The sequence below is a fragment of the Bos grunniens genome, chromosome 15 (genome assembly GCF_055505025.1).
Source record: "Bos grunniens cultivar Pamir isolate PY7600 chromosome 15, Bosgru_T2T1.0, whole genome shotgun sequence".
Taxonomy (NCBI): Eukaryota; Metazoa; Chordata; class Mammalia; order Artiodactyla; family Bovidae; genus Bos; species Bos grunniens.
In genome coordinates this window covers 68,401,427-68,421,729 of record NC_141179.1, presented here as the reverse complement: position 1 = coordinate 68,421,729, position 20,303 = coordinate 68,401,427, and the positions used below count along the sequence as shown (strand labels likewise).

The following is a 20,303-nucleotide window of genomic DNA, read 5'->3' as shown; positions in this document are numbered from 1 at the left end:
CAAGGGATTCTCGAGTCTTCTCCAGCACCACAGTTTGAAAGCATAAATTCTTCATAAACTTGACATACATATTTATGTATACTGTGTATACATAATATACATAATTTATGTATATATATAATATATAGACAGAGATGAGCATGTTTAGATAGATACCAATATTCATGAGTGTGTGTGTGTTCATAGAAATTGTATGGTCAGGCCATTGAAGTTGGCTGTTATCTTGTTCATCCCCTGGTTAACCAGTCCCTGCTTCACTTATCAGAGAAGACAATGGCACCCCACTCCAGTACTCTTGCCTGGAAAATCTCATGGATGGAGGAGCCTGATAGGCTGCAGTCCATGGGGTCGCTAAGAGTTGGACACGACTGAGCAACTTCACTTTCACTTTTCACTTTCATGCATTGTAGAAGGAAATGGCAACCCACTCCAGTGTTCTTGCCTGGAGAATCCCAGGGATGGGGGAGCCTGGTGGGCTGCCGTCTATGGGGTCACACAGAGTCGGACACGACTGAAGCGACTTAGCAGCAGCAGCTTCACTTACATGACTCCTCTTAATTATAGGGCTTAGTTAGCAATGCCTACCTGCTTGCCCCCTGACCCAGCCGCTTCTTTCCCTGTTAACTGATGAGTCAGCCTGAAGTCAATCCCCCTATAAATGGTAACTGATCTTTCTCCTTGAGTAGCAAAAATTGCTGCTATGTCCTGTCTGCTGTCTGCCGCCCACAGTGGGCTATTGCTCTAGAATCTCAGGTTTAGATATGCAATACCATCTGTCCAATAAGCTGCTGATGTCTGTTGCTGTCTCCAGGCTCTTCAGTCCCAAGGCTGGGCAACTGCAAGGCTTGCAGGCCTGCAGAGTTCAGCTCAGCACAAGAAGAGGAGGAACACAGAAAAACTAGCACTATAAAACAAAAGATACTTTGGAGTGTAAGGAAGTGCAGTTCTTTTTTTTAAAAAAATAGAGGATTAATTAAAATATGTTCTTCATCTTGGATATATAAGTACTTTTATGGCTTGTCATAAAAAAATGCTCCTTCTAAAACCACTCCAGGAAAACAAAATTAGCACCCTAAAATCTGTTAGAGGGACAAAAAGTGGCTTCTGTGTTGACAACGACCTGATGTTGAAAGAGTCAGAATAAAATTGTCTCATATATTATGAGACCAGACATCCTAGAGGTTTTTCAACATTTTCTATTATCATGGAGTTGTAACTTTTAGACGTAGGCATTTAAATAAAATGAGATTCTCTTTATGTAATGTAAGATTGTAAGGCAGTTTCTCCAACTTTAAAGGAGCATTTTTATAACACCATACATGTAATACACTTTATATAGATAATATGTTGTATACCATCTATGCCTGTATATACTACGTGTATAAAATGAAAAAAGCAAATTCTAAAATAATATATGATTGTTTAATATGTTTATTTGGTTAAATTGATTCAAGCTTAGATTCTTTCACTTGAATCTCAAAGAGGCTGGAACAACAGAGGTGTTACAAATATTTCTGAGATGATACCATGTATTTTGTCTGCTGTTGCTTCACCAGACCTATTAGGAAGAAGAAACTGAGAAATGAAAAGTAATAGTTTTAGGCTTGAGATGAAATAAGCTTTTGACTGTGCATATTTCTAATTTACATATAAAACTAAGGCTCATTAGTCCTAAGTAACTTTCTCTGATATTTCATTTACTGAGGAGACCGAATAAGATTTATATAACTCTGTCCATCTACGCTTAAACGGAGGCTTCTTGGATTAAAGCAGGAGTCTGCAGACTTTTTCTCAAATAGGGCCAGATATAAACACATATTGTGTCTGTTGCAACTACTGTCAATATAAGAGAGAAGGGTGTGTAGACAACATGTAAACAAATAAGCAGGGCTATATTCTAATAAAATTGTGTTTATAGACAATTTTAACTTCATAAGATTTACATGTCATGAAGTATTCATCTCCCCTTACTTTTTTCCAGCTATTTGAAGTATAACAAATTATTTGTTTATATGCTGTATACAAACAGGTGGGAGACTTCATTTGGCCCATGGACTGTAATTTTTCGACATCTGCACAAAACCGTGTTAAACTTCAGCAGTCAGAAAAGGGTTGAAGTTTGTGTTTCAGTTCTGAGATGTTGCAGCAAGATTATTTGGCCTTAAGAATGTAGGTGAAATGATTTTTATGGCATCAAAAATAGGATACCCAAAAGCCAAACAAAAATGCACACCCAAAGTTAAGATTAAAGTTAGTAATGATAAATATATGAGTCATTCCTATGAGGTTATAACTCAAGCTGAAATAATATTTGAAAATGTGACTTTGGAAACAGAATTATGCTTGGAAGGGGAGAAAATAACAAGAAAATGTGATGTGTATGGAGATATCAGTAAGAAGGTGAACAAATTCATAGGAGATAATTTCATGAAAGGAGAGCAGAGCTAATAAAAATCCAAGAGGACAGGGAAAAATTCATGGCTCCATTTAGCAACTGAGCAGGTTGACAATGATTTCTGATAGAATAATCACTGGAGACAGATTATTTTGGGAGCAAGTTACAGATGCTGAAGTAGGAGGCAGAAGTAGGAGATCTGCCTTTCCATTAGAAATGAACTTTATTAAAGGAAACAGTATGTTCAAGTTACCTAAAAATTCAGTTTAATGATTGCTTACTTTAGAGAAACTTTTATATTTCATATGTAAGCTCTGAAAGCAATAAATATAGGCAATGGGGTTTATAAACAGACCTATAATCTCTGCAAAGATTTAGAAACTGCTAAGATTTGGTTGTCATACTCTGGGGCTTCCATGCACTTTAACCTATTGATTAGCTTTGTCTTATTGTAATTGATACTTTTATTTCAGTGTGTTTTAATGGATGTGACATATCTCTAATATGGAACTTGTGAGTCTGGCACTCTTTCAACCTTAAATGACATGCTGACTCAAATTTTGGCCCTTAGGTTTCTCTGAATAAGAGGTTAAACAGGGTTAAAAGTAGATTGATATTTTCAGGGCAGGAGAAGTTGGAGAGAATGAAAATATGGAATGTGAAAATAAATCCACTCCAGAGTACAAAATACTTTTCAAAAGCAAATGTAAACTATGAACATCGGGATAAGTTTTTCCTGATTTAGCATCCTATAAGATAGCATATGAGCTTCCCTGGTGGCTCAGATACTGAAGAATCTGCCTGCAAAACAGTAGAACTGGGTTCTATCTGAGTTGGGAAGATCCCCTGGAGAAGGAAATGGCTACCCACTCCAGTATTCTTGCCTTGAGAATTCCATGGACAGAGGAGCCTGGTGGGCTACAGTCCAAATGATCGCAAAGAGTCAGACACGACTGAGTGACTAACACTTTCACTTTCAAAATAATATACAGCCAGTATTGAAGAGACATTACCTTAAGGAATAATTGCAGAGCTGTGAGGAGTGTTAAGAGAACACATAAAGCATGTTAGCAAAAGCCAGAAGCTGCTGTTATGCTAAGGACTGAAGAGGTGAGTGGACAAATTAATTTCCAGAATTCAGTGAGACCTGAGGCTAAGAAGGAGAATCAGGTCCCATAAGCTCCAAACATGGATGGAATAGCTACTGCTAGAGATTCGACCTTTCAGAAAAAGTGTTGCAATCAGAGAAGACTTAATAGTTCTTGGCATTTAGGAAAAATGGCTATAGATAATATCTTTACTTGTAAAATATTGACTAATGTTGCATTTCAATACCTGAAAATGTTTTAAGTCAGTTCAGTCGCTCAGTCATGTCCAGCTCTTTGCAACGCTATGGCTAACCGAATGATTTACTTCATTTGATTATAGTGTATCTGAACATCTTGTGATATCTTGAGAGAATTCAGAACTACGAGAGAATTCAGCACCACCAAACCAGCTCTCCAACAAGTGCTAAATGATCTTCTCTAGACAGGAAACACAAAAGGGATGTATAAACTCAAACCCCAAACAATAAAGTAAATGGCAATGGGATCATACTTATCAATAATTACCTTAAACATAAATGGGTTGAATGCCCCAACCAAAAGACAAAGACTGGCTGAATGGATATAAAAACAAGACCCCTATATATGTTGTCTAGAAGAGACCCACCTCAAAATAAACTTAAGGGCTTGAACTTAAGGGCTGGAAAAAGATATTCCATGCAAATAGAGGCCAAAAGAAAGCAGGAGTAGCAGTACTAATATCAGATAAAATAGACTTTAAAACAAAGGCTGTGAAAGAGACAAGGACATTACATAATGATCAAAGGATCAATCCAAGAAGAAGATATAACAATTATAAATATATAGTCACCCAACATAGGAGCATCCACAATGTGTAAGACAAGTGCTAACAAGTATGAAAGGGGAAATTAACAATAACACAATAATAGTGGGAGACTTTAATACCCCACTCACACCTATGGATAGATCAACTAAACAGAAAATTAACAAGGAAACACAAACTTTAAATGATACAATAGACCAGTTAGACCTAATTGATATCTACAGATCATTTCACCCCAAAACAATGAATTTCACCTTTTTCTCAAGTGCACACAGAACGTCCTCGAGGATAGACCACATCCTAGGCCATAAATCTAGCCTTGGTAAATTCAAAAAACTTGAAATGATTCCAAGCATCTTTTCTGACCACAATGCAGTAAGATTAGATCTCAATTACAGGAGAAAAACTATTAAAAATTCCAACGTATGGAGACTGAACAACACGCTGCTGAATAACCAACAAATCACAGAAGAAATCAAAAAAGAAATCAAAATATGCATAGAAACAAATGAAAATGAAAACACAACAACCCAAAACCTGTGGGACACTTTAAAAGCAGTGCTAAGGGGAAAGTTCATAGCAATACAGGCATACCTCAAGAAATAAGAAAAAAGTCAAATAAATAACCTAACTCTACATGTAAAGCAACTAGAAAAGGAAGAAATGAAGAACCCCAGGGTTAGTAGAAGGAAAGAAATCTTAAAAATTAGGGCAGAAATAAATGCAAAAGAAACAAAAGAGACCATAGCAAAAATCAACAAAGCTGAAAGCTGGTTCTTTGAGAGGATAAATAAAATTGACAAACCATTAGGCAGACTTCTCAAGAAAAAAAGGGAGAAAAATAAAATCAATAAAATTAGAAATGAAAATGAAAAGATCACAACAGACAACACAGAAATACAAAGGATCATAAGAGACTATTATTAGCAATTATATGCCAATAAAATGGAAAACTTGGAAGAAATGGACAAATTCTTAGAAAAGTACAACTTTCCAAAACTGGACCAGGAAGAAATAGAAAATCTTAACAGACCCATCACAAGCAAGAAAATTGAAACTGTAATCAGAAATCTTCCAGCAAACAAAAGCCCAGGTCCAGACGGCTTCACAGCTGAATTCAACCAAAAATTTAGAGACAAGCTAACACCTATTCTACTCAAACTCTTCCAGAAAATTGTTGAGGAAGGTAAACTTCCAAACTCATTCTATGAAGCCACCATCACCCTAATACCAAAACCTGACAAAGATGCCACAAAAAAAGAAAACTATAGGCCAAATTCACTGATGAACATAGATGCAAAAATCCTTAACAAAATTCTAGCAATCAGAATCCAACAACACATTAAAAAGATCATACACCATGACCAAGTGGGCTTTATCCCAGGGATGCAAGGATTCTTCAATACCCACAAATCAATCAATGTAATACACCACATTACCAAATTGAAAAATAAGAACCATATGATTATCTCAATAGATGCAGAGAAAGCCTTTGACAAAATTCAACATCCATTTATGATAAAAAAAAAACTCTCCAGAGAGCAGGAATAGAAGGAACATAGCTCAACATAATAAAAGCTATATGTGACAACCCACAGCAAACATTATCCTCAATGGTGAAAAACTGAAAACCATTTCCCCTAAAGTGAGGAACAAGACAAGGATGCCCACTTTCACCACTACTATTCAACATAGTTTTGGAAGTTTTGGTCACAGCAATCAGAGCAGAAAAAGAAATAAAAGGAATCCAAACTGGAAAAGAAGAAGTAAAACTCTCACTGTTTGCAGATGACATGATCCTCTACATAGAAAACCCTAAAGACTCCACCAGAAAATTACTAGAGCTAATCAATGAATATAGTAAAGTGGAGGATATAGAAGCAACACACAGAAATCCCTTGTTTTCCTATACACTAATAATGAGAAACTAAAAAGAGCAACTACAGAAACAATCCCATTTGCCATTGCAACAAAAATAATAAAATACTTAGGAATATATCTACCTAAAGAAACAAAAGACCTATATATAGAAAACTATAAAACACTGGTGAAAGAAATCAAAGAGGACACTAATAGATGGAGAAATAAACCATGTTCATGGATCAGAAGAATCAATATAGTGAAAATGAGTATACTAACCAAAGCAATCTATACATTCAATGCAATCCCTATCAAGCTACCGATGGTATTTTTCACAGAGCTAGAACAAATAATTTCACAATTTGTATGGACATACAAAAAACCTCGAATAGCCAAAGAAGGAAATGGCAACCCACTCCAGTATTCTTGCCTGGAGAATCCCAGGGATGGAGGAGCCTGGTGGGCTGCCGTCTGTGGGGTCACAAAGAGGTGGACACGACTAAAGCAACTTACATGCATGCATTGGAGAAGGAAATGGAAACCCACTCCAGTATTCTTGCCTGGAGAATCCCAGAGATGGAGGAGCCTGGTGGGCTGCCGTCTGTGGGGTCGCACAGAGGTGGACACGACTGAAGCGACTTAGCAGCAGCAGCAGCAGCAGCCAAAGAAATCTTAAGAAAGAAGAATGGAACTGGAGGAATCAACCTGTCTGACTTCAGGTTCTACTACAAAGCCACAGTCATCAAGACAGTGTGGTACTGGCACAAAGACAGAAATATAAATCAATGGAACAAAAAGAAATTCCAGAGATAAATCCACACATATATGGACACCTTATCTTTGACCAAAGAGGCAAGAATATACAATGGAGAAAAGACAATCTCCTTAACAACTGGTGCTGGGAAAACTGGTCAATCACTTGTAAAAGAATGAAACTAGAACACTTTCTAACACCATACACAAAAATAAACTCAAAATGGATTAAAAATCTAAATGTAAGACCAGAAACTATAAAACTTCTAGAGGGGAACATAGGCAAAACACTCTCCAACATAAATCACAGCAGGATCCTCTATGTCCCACCTCCCAGAATATTGGAAATAAAAGCAAAAATAAACAAATGGGGCCTGATTAAACTTAAAAGCTTCTGCACATAAAGGAAACTATAAGCAAGGTGAAAAGACAGCATTCAGAATGGGAGAAAATTATAGCAAATGAAGCAACTGACAAAGAATTAATCTCAAAAATATACAATCAACTCCTGCAGCTCAATTCCAGAAAAACAAATGACCCAATAAAAAATGGGCCAAAGAACTTAACAGACATTTCTCCAAAGAAGACATACAGATGGCTAACAAACACATGACAAGATGTTCAACATCACTCATTATCAGTTCAGTTCAGTTCAGTCGCTCAGTCGTGTCCAACTTTTTGCGACCCCATGAATCGCAGCATGCCAGGCCTCCCTGTCCATCACCAACTCCCAGAGTTTCCTCAGACTCACGTCCATCGAGTCAGTGATGCCATCCAGCCATCTCATCCTCTGTCGTCCCCTTCTCCTCCTGCCCCCAATCCCTCCCAGCATCAGAGTCTTTTCCAATGAGTCAACTCTTCGCATGAGGTGGCCAAAGTACTGGAGTTTCAGCTTTAGCATCATTCCTTCCAAAGAAATCCCAGGGCTGATCTCCTTTAGAATGGACTAGTTGGATCTCCTTGCAGTCCAAGGGACTCTTAAGAGTCTTCTCCAACACCACAGTTCAAAAGCATCAATTCTTCAGTGCTCAGCTTTCTTCACAGTCCAACTCTCACATCCATACATGATCACTGGAAAAACCATAGCCTTGACTAGACGAAACTTTGTTGGCAAAGTAATGTCTCTGCTTTTCAATATGCTATCTAGGTTGGTCATAACTTTCGTCCAAGGAGTAAATGTCTTTTAATTTCATGGCTGCAATCACCATCTGCAGTGATTTTGGAGCCCCACAAAATAAAGTCTGACACTGCTTCCACTGTTTCCCCATCTATTTCCCATGAAGTAATGGGACCAGTTGCCATGATCTTTGTTTTCTGAATGTTGAGTTTTAAGCCAACTTTTTCACTCTCCTCTTTCCCTTTCATCAAGAGGCTTTTTTGTTCCTCTTAACTTTCTGCCATAAGGGTGGTGTCATCTGCATATATGAGGTTATTGATATTTCTCCTGGCAATCTTGATTCCAGCTTGTGCTTCCTCCAGCGCATCGTTTCTTATGATGTACTCTGCATATAAGTTAAATAAGTAGGGTGACAAAATACAGCCTTGACATACTCCTTTTCCTATTTGGAACTAGTCTGTTGTTCCATGTCCAGTTCTAACTGTTGCTTCCTGACCTGCATACAGATTTCTCAAGAGGCAGGTCAGGTGGTCTGGTATTCCCATCTCTTTCAGAATTTTCCACACAGTCAAAGGCTTTGGCATAGTCAATAAAGCAGAAATAGACAACTTTCTGGAACTCTCTGGCTTTTTTGATGATCCAGCGGATGTTGGCAATTTAATCTCTGATTCCTCTGCCTTTTCTAAAACCAGCTTGAACATCTGGAAGTTCACGGTTCACGTTTCACATATTGCTGAAGCCTGGCTTCGAGAATTATGAGCATTACTTTACTAGCATGTGAGATGAGTGCAATTGTGCAATCACTGATTATCAAAGAAATGCAAATCAAAACCACAATGAAGTACCATTTCACTCCAGTCAGAATGGCTGCGATCCAATGTCTACAAGCAATAAATGCTGGAGAGGGTGTGGAGAAAAGGGAACCCTCTTACACTGTTGGTGGGAATGCAAACTAGTACAGCCACTAAGGAGAACAGTGTGGAGATTCCTTAAAAAACTGGAAATAGAACTGCCTTATGACCCAGTAACCCCACTGCTGGGCATACACACCGAGGAAACCACAATTTAAAGAGACACGGGTACCCCAGTGTTCATCACAGCACTGTTTCTAATAACCAGGACATGGAAGCAACCTAGATGTCCATGAGCAGAAGAATGGATAAGAAAGCAGTGGTACATATACACAATGGAGTATTACTCAGCCATTAAAAAGAATACATTTGAATCAGCTCTAATGAGGTGGATGAAGCTGGAGCCCATTATACTGAGTGAAGTAAGCCAAAAAGAAAAACACCAATACAGTATACTAACACATATATATGGAATTTAGAAAGATCGTAATGATAACCCTATATGCGAGACAGCAAAAGAAACACAGATGTATAGAAGTCTTTTGGACTCTGTGGGAGAGGGCGATGGTGGGATGATTTGGGAGAATGGCATTGAAACATGTATAATACCATATATGAAACGAATTGCCAGTCCAGGTTCAATACATGATACAGGATGTTCGAGGCTCGTGCTCTGGGATAATCCAGAGGGATGGTATGGGGAGGGAGGTGGGAGGGGGGTTCAGAATGGGGAACACGTGTACACCCCTGGCGGATTCATGTTGATGTATGGCAAAACCAGTATAATATTGTAAAGTAATTAGCCTCCAATTAAAATAAATAAATTTATATTTTAAAAAAGTTTTAAAAAATACACATTGTATCCTGTTTTCTGAATTGAAATACATAGTGAATTTATTTCAAAAATATGAATTTCTCCTTTTGCAGTCTTTAATAACCAAAATTCTCTATCAGGTATTTCACATATTTATAATCAACTTTGGGCTTTCCAGGTGGTACTAGTGGTAAAGAACCCACCTGCCAATGCAGGAGACCTAAGAAACCAAGGTTTGATCTCTGGGTTAGGAATATCAGCTGAAGGAGGGCATGGAAACCCACTCCAGTATTCTTGCCTGAGGTTCCCATGGACTAAAAATCCTGGTGAGCTACTGTTCTTGGGGTCGCAAAGAGACAGACACGACTGAAGCGATTTAGTATGCACGCACACACACATAATCAACTTTAGAGCATCAATTCAATTTAAAAATGTTAACCCCAAGATTTTTGACACATTGTTTGGCTAGAAAAACAAAACTGTATTCTACCAAATATTTTTCTCTTTTCTGTATAGTATCTCTACCTGCTTTGAATAAGATTAGTTCATTGAGTGACTGTCTCAGGTATAGTATTTTCCTAGGCACCATGGAGGATACTAATTAGAAAACAGCATTCCTAGTATATGATGCCTAAAATCAGTTTGTAGGGAATCAGATCAGATCAGATCAGTCGCTCAGTCCTGTCCGACTCTTTGCAACCCCGTGAATCGCAGCATGCCAGGCCTCCCTGTCCATCACCAACTCCTGGAGTTCACTCAGACTCACGTCCATCGAGTCAGTGATGCCATCCAGCCATCTCATCCTCTGTTGTCCCCTTCTCCTCCTGCCCCCAATCCCTCCCAGCATCAGAGTCTTTTCCAATGAGTCAACTCTTCGCATGAAGTGGTCAAAGTACTGGAGTTTCAGCTTTAGCATCATTCCTTCCAAAGAAATCCCAGGGCTGATCTCCTTTAGAATGGACTGGTTGGATCTCCTTGCAGTCCAAGGGACTCTCAAGAGTCTTCTCCAACACCACAGTTCAAAGGCATCAATTCTTTGGCGCTCAGCCTTCACAGTCCAACTCTCACATCCATACATGACCACAGGAAAAACCATAGCCTTGACTAGATGAAACTTTGTTGGCAAAGTAATGTCTCTACTTTTGAAAATGCTATCTAGGTTGGTTATAACTTTCCTTCCAAGGAGTAAGCGTCTTTTAATTTCATGGCTGCAGTCACCATCTGCAGTGATTTTGGAGCCCCCCAAAATAAAGTCTGACACTGTTTCCACTGTTTCCCCATCTATTTCCCATGAAGTGATGGGACTGGATGCCATGATCTTCACTTTCTGAATGTTGAGCTTTAAGCCAACTTTTTCACTCTCCTCTTTCACTTTCATCAAGAGGCTTTTTAGTTCCTCTTCACTTTCTGCCATAAGGGTGGTATCATCTGCATATCTGAGGTTATTGATATTTCTCCTGGCAATATTGATTCCAGCTTGTGTTTCTTCCAGTCCAGCGTTTCTCATGATGTACTCTGTATAGAAGTTAAATAAACAGGGTGACAATATACAGCCTTGACGAACTACTTTTCCTATTTGGAACCAGTCTGTTGTTCCATGTCCAGTTCTAACTGTTGCTTCCTGACCTGCATACAGATTTCTCAAGAGGCAGATCAGGTGGTCTGGTATTCCCATCTCTTTCAGAATTTTCCACAGTTGATTGTGATCCACACAGTCAAAGGCTTTGGCATAGTCAATAAAGCAGATTGTAGGGAATAGTCATCTACAAACAAATAGGTTGAAATTCAGAAGAGAAAAAGCTGGCAGAAAAGAGATAAAGCAACAACTTCACAAAGGATACGATATCTGAGCTCAAAACTTAAGAATGGGATATGCAGAGTGACAGGTTATTTTCCAATTACAGGGAGCAGAGAAGATGCCACCTTTTATTGTGATAATTGAAAATAAGTAGGCTCTGGGTACAGCCAACACCATTGTATATGGAAATAAATCAGCAGTGATGCAATCACTGGGATAGATTGCTCTCTGGGGAAATACAATTCTGTCTACCAGATTCTATATCCTTGGGAAAAGTGATGACATAATACTTTTCATAATGCTGAGTAAGCACTTTGTTCTGATCTACTATAACCACAGTATTTCTAGAAAATCATAAACCACACTATGTGATCATGTCTTCATAAGTTCATTCTAAACCTTTGAAATTGGTACATCATTATCCAATTTGGACCAGCAACAATATGTTTCATTTCCTTGGAAGTTGAGAAAATAGAATGAGATGATTTGCACTGAAAATCAAGATGCAAGTTTGTAAAAACAGCTGCCAGCTTAGTTATCTCTAGATAGTTCTTAAATTACCAAAAGGAGAACTGATATCTGGGGGGGAAAAAAAAAAGAAAACAGATGATATAGAGTCTTGAGAAAGATATACATCACAAACCTGATTAAATGATGCTTATTCCTTTACAGTCAGCTTATTTTCTTACCAATGTGAAACTTACCATTTTAAAAATATTTGTAGTTATAAGTATCTGCTTAGTATTAACTATATTTTCATATCAGAAAATGATAATTGTGGTACACAAATCTCTAACTTTTGTGATCTTAAAACAGCACTCCACTTTTAACTATTTCCCTAGATTTTCTGTACAACATCCAAGGTGTCAAGGACACCATCAACCTGCAGATGCACCATCATCTTCAATTCAGTTCAGTTCAGTCACTCAGTTGTGTCCGACTCTTTGCGACCCCATGAATTGCAGCATGCCAGGCCTCCCTGTCTATCACCAACTCCCAGAATTTAACCAAATTCATGTCCATCGAGTCAGTGATGCCATCCAGCCACCTCATCCTCTGTCATCCCCTTTTCCTCCTGCCCCCAATCCCTCGCAGAATGAGGATCTTTTCCAATGAGTCAACTCTTCACATGAGTTGGCCAAAGGATTAGAGTTTCAGCTTCAACATCAGTCCTTCCAATGAACACTCAAGACTGATCTCGTTTAGGATGGACTGGTTGGATGTCCTTGCAGTCCAAGGGACTCTCAAGAGTCTTCTCCAACAACACAGTTCAAAAGCATCAATTCTTCAGCTCTCAGCCTTCTTCACAGTCCAACTTTCACATCCATACATGACTACTGGAAAAACCATAGCCTTGACTAGACGGACCTTTGTTGGCAAAGTAATGTCTCTGCTTTTCAATATGCTATCTAGGTTGGTCATAACTTTCCTTCCAAGGAATGTCTTTTAATTCCATGGCTGTGGTAACCATCTGCAGTGATTTTGGAGCCCCCAAAATAAAGTCAGCCACTGTTTCCACTGTTTCTCCATCTATTTGCCATGAAGTGATGGGACCGGATGCCATGATCTTTGTTTTCTGAATGTTGACCTTTAAGCCAACTTTTTCAGTTTCCTCTTTCACTTTCATCAAGAGGCTTTTGAGTTCATCAGTACCATCTTTCTAGATTCTATATATATGCATTATATATGATATTTATCTTTCTCTTTCTGACTTCAGTCTGTATAATAGGCTCTAGTGTTATCCACCTCATTAGAATTGACTCAAATCCTTTCCTTTTTATAGCTGAGTAATATTCTATTGTGTATATGTACCCAGCATTTTATCCATTCATCTGTCAGTGGACATCTAGGTTTCTTCCATGTTCTAGCTATTGTAAATAGTGCTGCAGTGAACATTTGGGTGCATGTGTCTTTTTCAATTTTGGTTTCCTCAGAGTATATGCCTAGGAGTGGGATTGCTGGGTCATATGGTGGTTATATTCCCATTTTTTAAAATAATCTCGATAATGTCTTCCATAATGGCTGTATCAATTTGCATTCCCCCTTAACGCGGAAGGATTCTTTTTTTTATACCCTCTCTGGCATTTATTATGTGTAGACTTTTTGATGGTGGCCATTCTGACTGGTGTGAGGTGATATTTCATTGTAGTTTTGATTTGCATTTCTTTAGCAAAATGTTTAGCATCTTTTCATGTGTTTCTTAGCCATCTGTCTGTTCTCTTTGGAGAAATATCTGTTTAGGTCCTCTGCCCACTTTCTGATTAGTTTGTTTATTTTTCTGGTTTTGAACTGCATGAGCTGCTTGTATATTTTGGAGATTAATTCTTTTTCAGTTGTTGCGTTTGCCGTTATTTTCTCCCATTCTGAGGGTTGTCTTTTCTCTTTGCTTATAGTTTCCTTCATTGTATTAAAGCTTTTAAGTTTAATTAAGTCCCATTTGTTTATTTTTGTTTTTATTTCCATTATTCTAAGAGATGGGTCATAGAGAATCTTGCTGTGATTTATGTCATAGAGTGTTCTGACTAGGTTTTCCTCTAATACTTTTATAGTTTCTGGGCTTACATTTAGGTCTTTAATCCATTTTGAATTAATTTTTGTGTATGGTATTAAGAAATGTTCTAAGTTAATTCTTTTACAGGTAACTGTCCAGTTTTCCCAGCAACACTTATTGAAAAGGCTGTCTCTGTCCCAATGCATATTTTTGCCTCCTTTGTCAAAACTAAGGTACCCATAGGTGCATAGGTTTATTTCTAGGCTTTCTATATTGTTCCATTGGTGTGTTTTTCTGTTCTTGTGCCAGTACCATACTAAACATACCATGTTTCTTATGCTTAGTGTTGTCCTAGTATGTAGTTTCATCCTTTTAAATTCACCTTAGTTCTGTCTTTGTATATAAAGTGCTCACTCTTGATATCACAAAATAATTGAGTTTTTTATCCAGTCTGATCACCTCTGCCTTTTAATTACAGTGCTTAAAAGTGAAAGTCACTCAGTCGTGTCTGACTCTTTGTGACCCTATGGAGTATACAGTCCATGGAATTCTCCAGGCCAGAATACTGGAGTGGGTAGCCTATCCCATCTCCTGCGGATCTTCCTGACCAAGGAATCAATGAGGCTTTCCTGCACTGCAGGTGGATTCTTTACCAGCTGAGCTACCAGGGAAGCCCAATTACAATGCTTAGTGCACTTATATTTAATATCATTAATTATATTGCTTGGTTTACATAAACTGTTTGCAATATTCTTTAGTGATATTATCTGGTTTGGCTTTCTTTTTCTCCTTTCCTCACTTCTTTGGAGTTGATCAAATATGTTTTATTATTCTATCTTCTTTATAGACTATTTAGCCATATTTCTTTAAATTATAATTTTACTAGTTTTCCTAGGGGCAGTGATATGGTTCTTAAGGTATCAAGTTTACTTAGACTCAACTATTACAAAATTGCAAGTAAAATGTCAAAACAGCAGAGAAATTTCATTTATTCCCCAACCTCAGTATTAATGTTTTCATATATTTTAATCTGCTTATGAAATCTGGCAATATAATGTTATACTTTGCTTTAAATAGTCATCTTCAGAAAAATTTAGAGAAAAAGTATAGTTTGTATTTATCCACATAACTTACCATTTCCTATGTTTTTCATTCCCTCTGGAAGAACTAAATTTCCACCATCTATAATCTCTCCTCAATCTCAAAACTTCCTCATTACCTGAAATTTGGGCATGCTACTGACAGTTTTTGTTAGCTGTCATTATCTGAAATTTGTTTATTTCTCTCTTTTTAAGGAATATTTTCATTGTTTACAGAATTTGGGGTTGAATATTCAGCATTGTTTTACATTCAGTTATTTAATGGTGTTGATCCATTTTTCCTTTGCCTACCTTGTTACAGTAAATCATCAGTCCTTCATAATCTTGTTGTTCTATATCTTTCTTTTTCTCTGCCTGCCTTCAAGATATTTTCTTTATTTTCACCTCGCACCATTCTTAAATATGCTGAAAAGGCCTACTTGCAAATATGAAGTCAGGTGGGCCTTAGAAAATATCACTACAAACAAAGCTAGTGGAGCTGATGGAATTCCAGTTGAACTACTTCAAATCCTAAAAGATGATGCTGTGAAAGTGCTGCAATCAATATGCCAGCAAATTTGGAAAACTCAGCAGTGGCCAAAGGACTGGGAAAAGTCAGTTTTCATTCCAATCCCAAAGAAAGGCAATGCCAAAGAATGCTCAAAATACTGCACAAACACTCATCTCACATGCCAGCAAAGTAATGCTCAAAATTCTCAAAGCCAGGCTTCAGCAATATGTGAACTGTGAACTTCCAGATGTTCAAGCTGGTTTTAGAAAAGGCAGAGGAACCAGAGATAAAATTGCCAACATCCTTTGGATCATCAAAAAAGCAAGAGAGTTCCAGAAAGTCGTCTATTTCTGCTTTATTGACTATGCCAAAGCCTTTGACTGTGTGGACCACAATAAACTGTGGAAAATTCTGAAAGAGATGGAAATACCAGACCACCTGACCTGCGTCTTTGATAAATCTGTATGCAGGTCAGGAAGCAACAGTTAGAACTGGACATGCAAAAACCGACTGGTTCCAAATAGTAAAAGGAGTACATCAAGGTTGTATATCGTCACTCTGATTATTTAACTTATATGCAGAATATGTCATGAGAAACGCTGGGCTGGATGAAGTACAAGCTGGAATCAAGATTGTCAGGAGAAATATCAATAACCTCAGGTATGCAGATGACACCACCTTTATGGCAGAAAATGAAGAAGAACTAGAGAGCCTATTGATGAAAGTGAAAGAGGAGTGTGAAAAAGTTGGCTTAAAGCTCAACATTCAGAAAACGAAGATCATGGCATCTGGTCCCATCACTTCATAGGAAATAGATGGGGCAACAGTGGAAACAGTGTCAGACTTTATTTTGGGGGGCTCCAAAATCACTGCAGATGGTGACTACAGCCATAAAATTAAAAGATGCTTTTTCCTTAGAAGAAAAACCATGACCAACCTAGAGAGCATATTAAAAAGTAGAAACATTACTTTGCCAACAAAGGTCCATCTAGTCAAAGCTATGGTTTCTCTAGTAGTCATGTATGGATGTGAGAGTTGAACTGTAAAGAAAGCTGAGTGCTGAAGAATTGATGCTTTGAACTGTGGTGCTGGAGAAGACTCTTGAAAGTTACTTCAACTGCAAGGAGATCCAACCAGTCCATCCTAAAGGAAATCAATTCTGAATATTCACTGGAAGGACTGATGCTGAGTCTGAAACTCCAATACTTTGGCCACCTGATGCAAAGAACTGACTCACTAGAAAAGATCCTGATGCTGAGAAAGATTGAAGGCGGGAGGAGAAAGGGACGATAGAAGATTAGATAGTTGGATGGCATCACTGGCTCGATGGGCATGAGTTTGAACAAGCTTCGTAAGTTGGTGATGGACAGGGAAGCCTACTGTGTTGCAGTCTATGGGGTCGCAAAGAGTTGAACAAAACTGAGTGACTGAATTGAACTAACTATGTGCACTATGTCATGATTTTATTTGTACTTACCCTTCTTAGAATTTAAAATCAATAATTGTAAGTAATTTGATCTTTCTTTTGAATTTAGAAAAGCTTCAGCAGTTATGTTTTCAAATATTCTCATCAACCATTCTCTCTCTCATCTCATTCTGGAAGTCACTGAGTTAATGTTTGTTGCTTATTTTTCCAGCATTTTCCCCTGCATTCTTCAGAGTGAATATTTTCTATTAATTATGTCTCAATTTAATGTCCCTTTTATTTCCTGACTCTGGTTCTAATAAGTTTATCCTGTAATATTTTTCAGATATTTTTCAATTCTGAAATTTCTGTTTGATTATATAGCTTCTGTTACTGTTCTAAAATTTGCTGTTTACTCTCTCCCATCAAATACTTTGCCCCTTTGTTTTAAAATGTATTAATAATAACTACTTTTAAACTCTTTGTCTATTAATACCAACATTTGTGTTTATTACTTTTTTTTTAATGGAAATGGGTCACGTTTTCATAATTTTTGACTATCCACACATTTTTTAAATGTTATCTTCACATTGTGTTATATGCTGAATGGAGCTGAACTTTGATGCCAGTTTTTGAAAGTATGTTGACCTTTTGGCAGGCAGTTAAATTGCTGACAGGTCCTTTGTTCCTTCTAGGCTTATTTATTCTCTTTGTTGATATAGATCTGCTGTCATTCAGAACTTCGACTTACAGCGGTTCCTCGCCATAGTAAGGCAGCCTAACCATTAAGGTGTGACCTTTTGGGGGCTTATATTATATGCACAAGGTACTCAGTGCGATCTTTCCATTCTAGGTGGAGTGGAATCCCAGTATCACTCAGAACGACACAACCTACAGTTCCAGCACTGTACAACTTCTGTCATCATTCTGCTTTCAGCCTCAAAGCACAGAGATCTCTGCTAGGCCTCAGGAAATCTCACCTTATGCATGTACAGCCTAGCTCTTGGCCAAGGATCCACAGTGAATGACCACACAAACTTCTAAAGTGTTTCCTCTATACAGCTTTCCCTTTTCAATGTATGCCCTGCAAATTCCAGCTCCTTAAGCAGTCAACAACTCTGATTTTGCATTCTTAGCTTGGAGAACAGGGTTTCTCAGCCTCCGTCTCACAGTTCTGTGCTATGGCTGGAAAATGTTAGTAGTTGATCCTCCGCTTTTAAGGAATCAAAATATCCTTCAAGACTTATTTTAAATGCTACTTAACTTTTCCTCATCCCAACTTCTATGAATCACCAGCAGTTATCCAGATATTCTCTTTGTATGGATCTCAGTAACATTTAAGTAGTATCTGGCTTTCAGGATAAATATGTTCTTGCTTAATATCCCTTGTTTAGAACAAGTCCTTTAAGGGCAGGTATATTTGTCATGCTGAAAGGGAATAAGAATGGAATTCAGTTTTAGGAACACATGAGATTTAGTAGTAGAGATGGCTCTGCCGTTTTTTGGTTCTAACTTACAGTCTTAGAAATTTAACCTCTCTGAATGTGAAATGTTAAATTTATGGTGTCTCGGATCAACTAGTTTTCAATCAAGATCAAGTTGTCATGAGGATAAAGTGAGATAATATACACAAGTGAAATTGTAACCAATAAAGGGCTTATAAAAGTGCTAAAGTATTATGCCAGGTCAACATCATCTGCATAATCACCCTAATACCTCATAAGGTAAAGTTTTCCATTAAATTATTTTAATGGTGGTGATAAAATATCTCTCAGGGAATATATAAGTGCACATAAAATTCATGGCCTTGAAGGGTAATATTTCTACTAAAATAAATTCTGTTTTGCTTTTTTACATTTAAAAAGTTGAACCTTAAAGAATGTAGAACATCACAATGTTGAATAACAGGGTTTCCTTGAATGAATGAAGCATCAGAGGTATCAACTAACAAAAGTCTGCAGTTCTTTAGCACTGCTCACTTACAAGATAATAAACTGTAGTAAATGCCAGTCTTTGTTAAGAAACAGGCTTTTTAAATATAACCCCTTTCTACACAACCTTCTGTACATAATAAACTACCCCCCCCCCCATGTTATTATGCTTGTAATGTCTGGTGGTACACAGTGATAGAATTCCAGAGAAATGACAAACTTCGCACCAGCCAAGGTGAGAGAAAGGATTAAAATTTTGTGTCATCAGCAAATTTAATTATTTCTTAATGTACTGGAGAAGGGTACCTCTTCAGTGCCTTTATAGAGGAGTTTTTCTAGGATCTACTTCACCTAGTTAATAAAACACTCTAAAATTTCATGTACTGTACTTTCAATAGTAACTCTTAGATTACTATATTTATGTAATGAATTTTCATCATAATATGCTAACAATAGAACGTAGCTTCACTGGAGAAGAAAATTGGACACAATGGAATGCTATGTGGCAAAAAATTTTATAAAATTATAATAAATAAGGATTTCTAACAGGATAAGTAAACACACTGAACTTGGTGTGGTACAGTCAAAAAGTAATTCTGTTTTTCTACCATCAGGGCCTTCAGATTCACTATGTGAGATCTCCATTCCCTCTCCCAGGACATCTTTGACCTGGTTGCTTTTCTGATAACTTCTAGGTATTAGAAGAGTGTCATGTTCATGATTAAAACATCTAGTATAATCTTGAATCAAAACTAACCTCTCACACAATTCAAACATTTTCTTCCTACCCTAGTTCAAGACTAAAGTTTTGACTAAATTTTAATGACTAACATTGACTAAAAGTTTGGGAACTGCAAGAGGAAAAGTGGGTTTTGCGATAGTTCTTTTCCTCTCCATAGATTTTGTGAGGTAAGGGAGAAGACAGAAATGATGAGAGAAAAATAAATCTTTTTACTTTGTTAATGCTGGTTATAGTCCTCTGGTGATTGCTTGTCAGGGATCAAAACATTGGCACTTTTAGAGATGTGCACGGAAGGATCTGGGGAGACTGTTCACAGGGGTCTTCATTCTGCATCATTCTAACTGTGATTCACAATGTGGTGACTTCATTCAGACTTATTGGCCCCCTCCCTCGTGGTACTCTCACCTCAACACACAGAGTCCTTTCTTTTTTTTTTTAATTTTTTTTAAATTTTATTTTATTTAACTTTACAATATTGTATTGGTTTTGCCATGTATCAAAATGAATCTGCCACAGGTATACATGTGTTCCCCATCCTGAACCCTCCTCCCTCCCTATACCCTCCCTCTGGGTCTTCCCAGTGCACCAGCCCCAAGCATCCAGTATCATGCATCAAACGTGGACTGGTGACTCATTTCATATATGGTATTATACATATTTCAATGC

At 37.6% G+C, this 20,303-nt stretch overlaps 1 long non-coding RNA gene across 2 annotated transcripts in view; it reads left to right on the top strand.

Moving 5' to 3' along the window:
• LOC147358440 (uncharacterized) overlaps positions 1–19,127 on the top strand; it is a 29,626-nt gene extending 10,499 nt beyond the window's left edge. The window contains exon 3 of one of the 2 annotated variants that reach the window (XR_015141661.1): positions 17,818–19,127. This is a non-coding gene — a long non-coding RNA (uncharacterized LOC147358440). Of the gene's footprint in view, positions 1–3,823; positions 4,727–17,817 lie in introns of those variants that run through there. The other variant, XR_015141662.1, reaches the window with a different exon arrangement.
• The last annotated feature ends 1,176 nt before the right edge of the window (positions 19,128–20,303 follow it).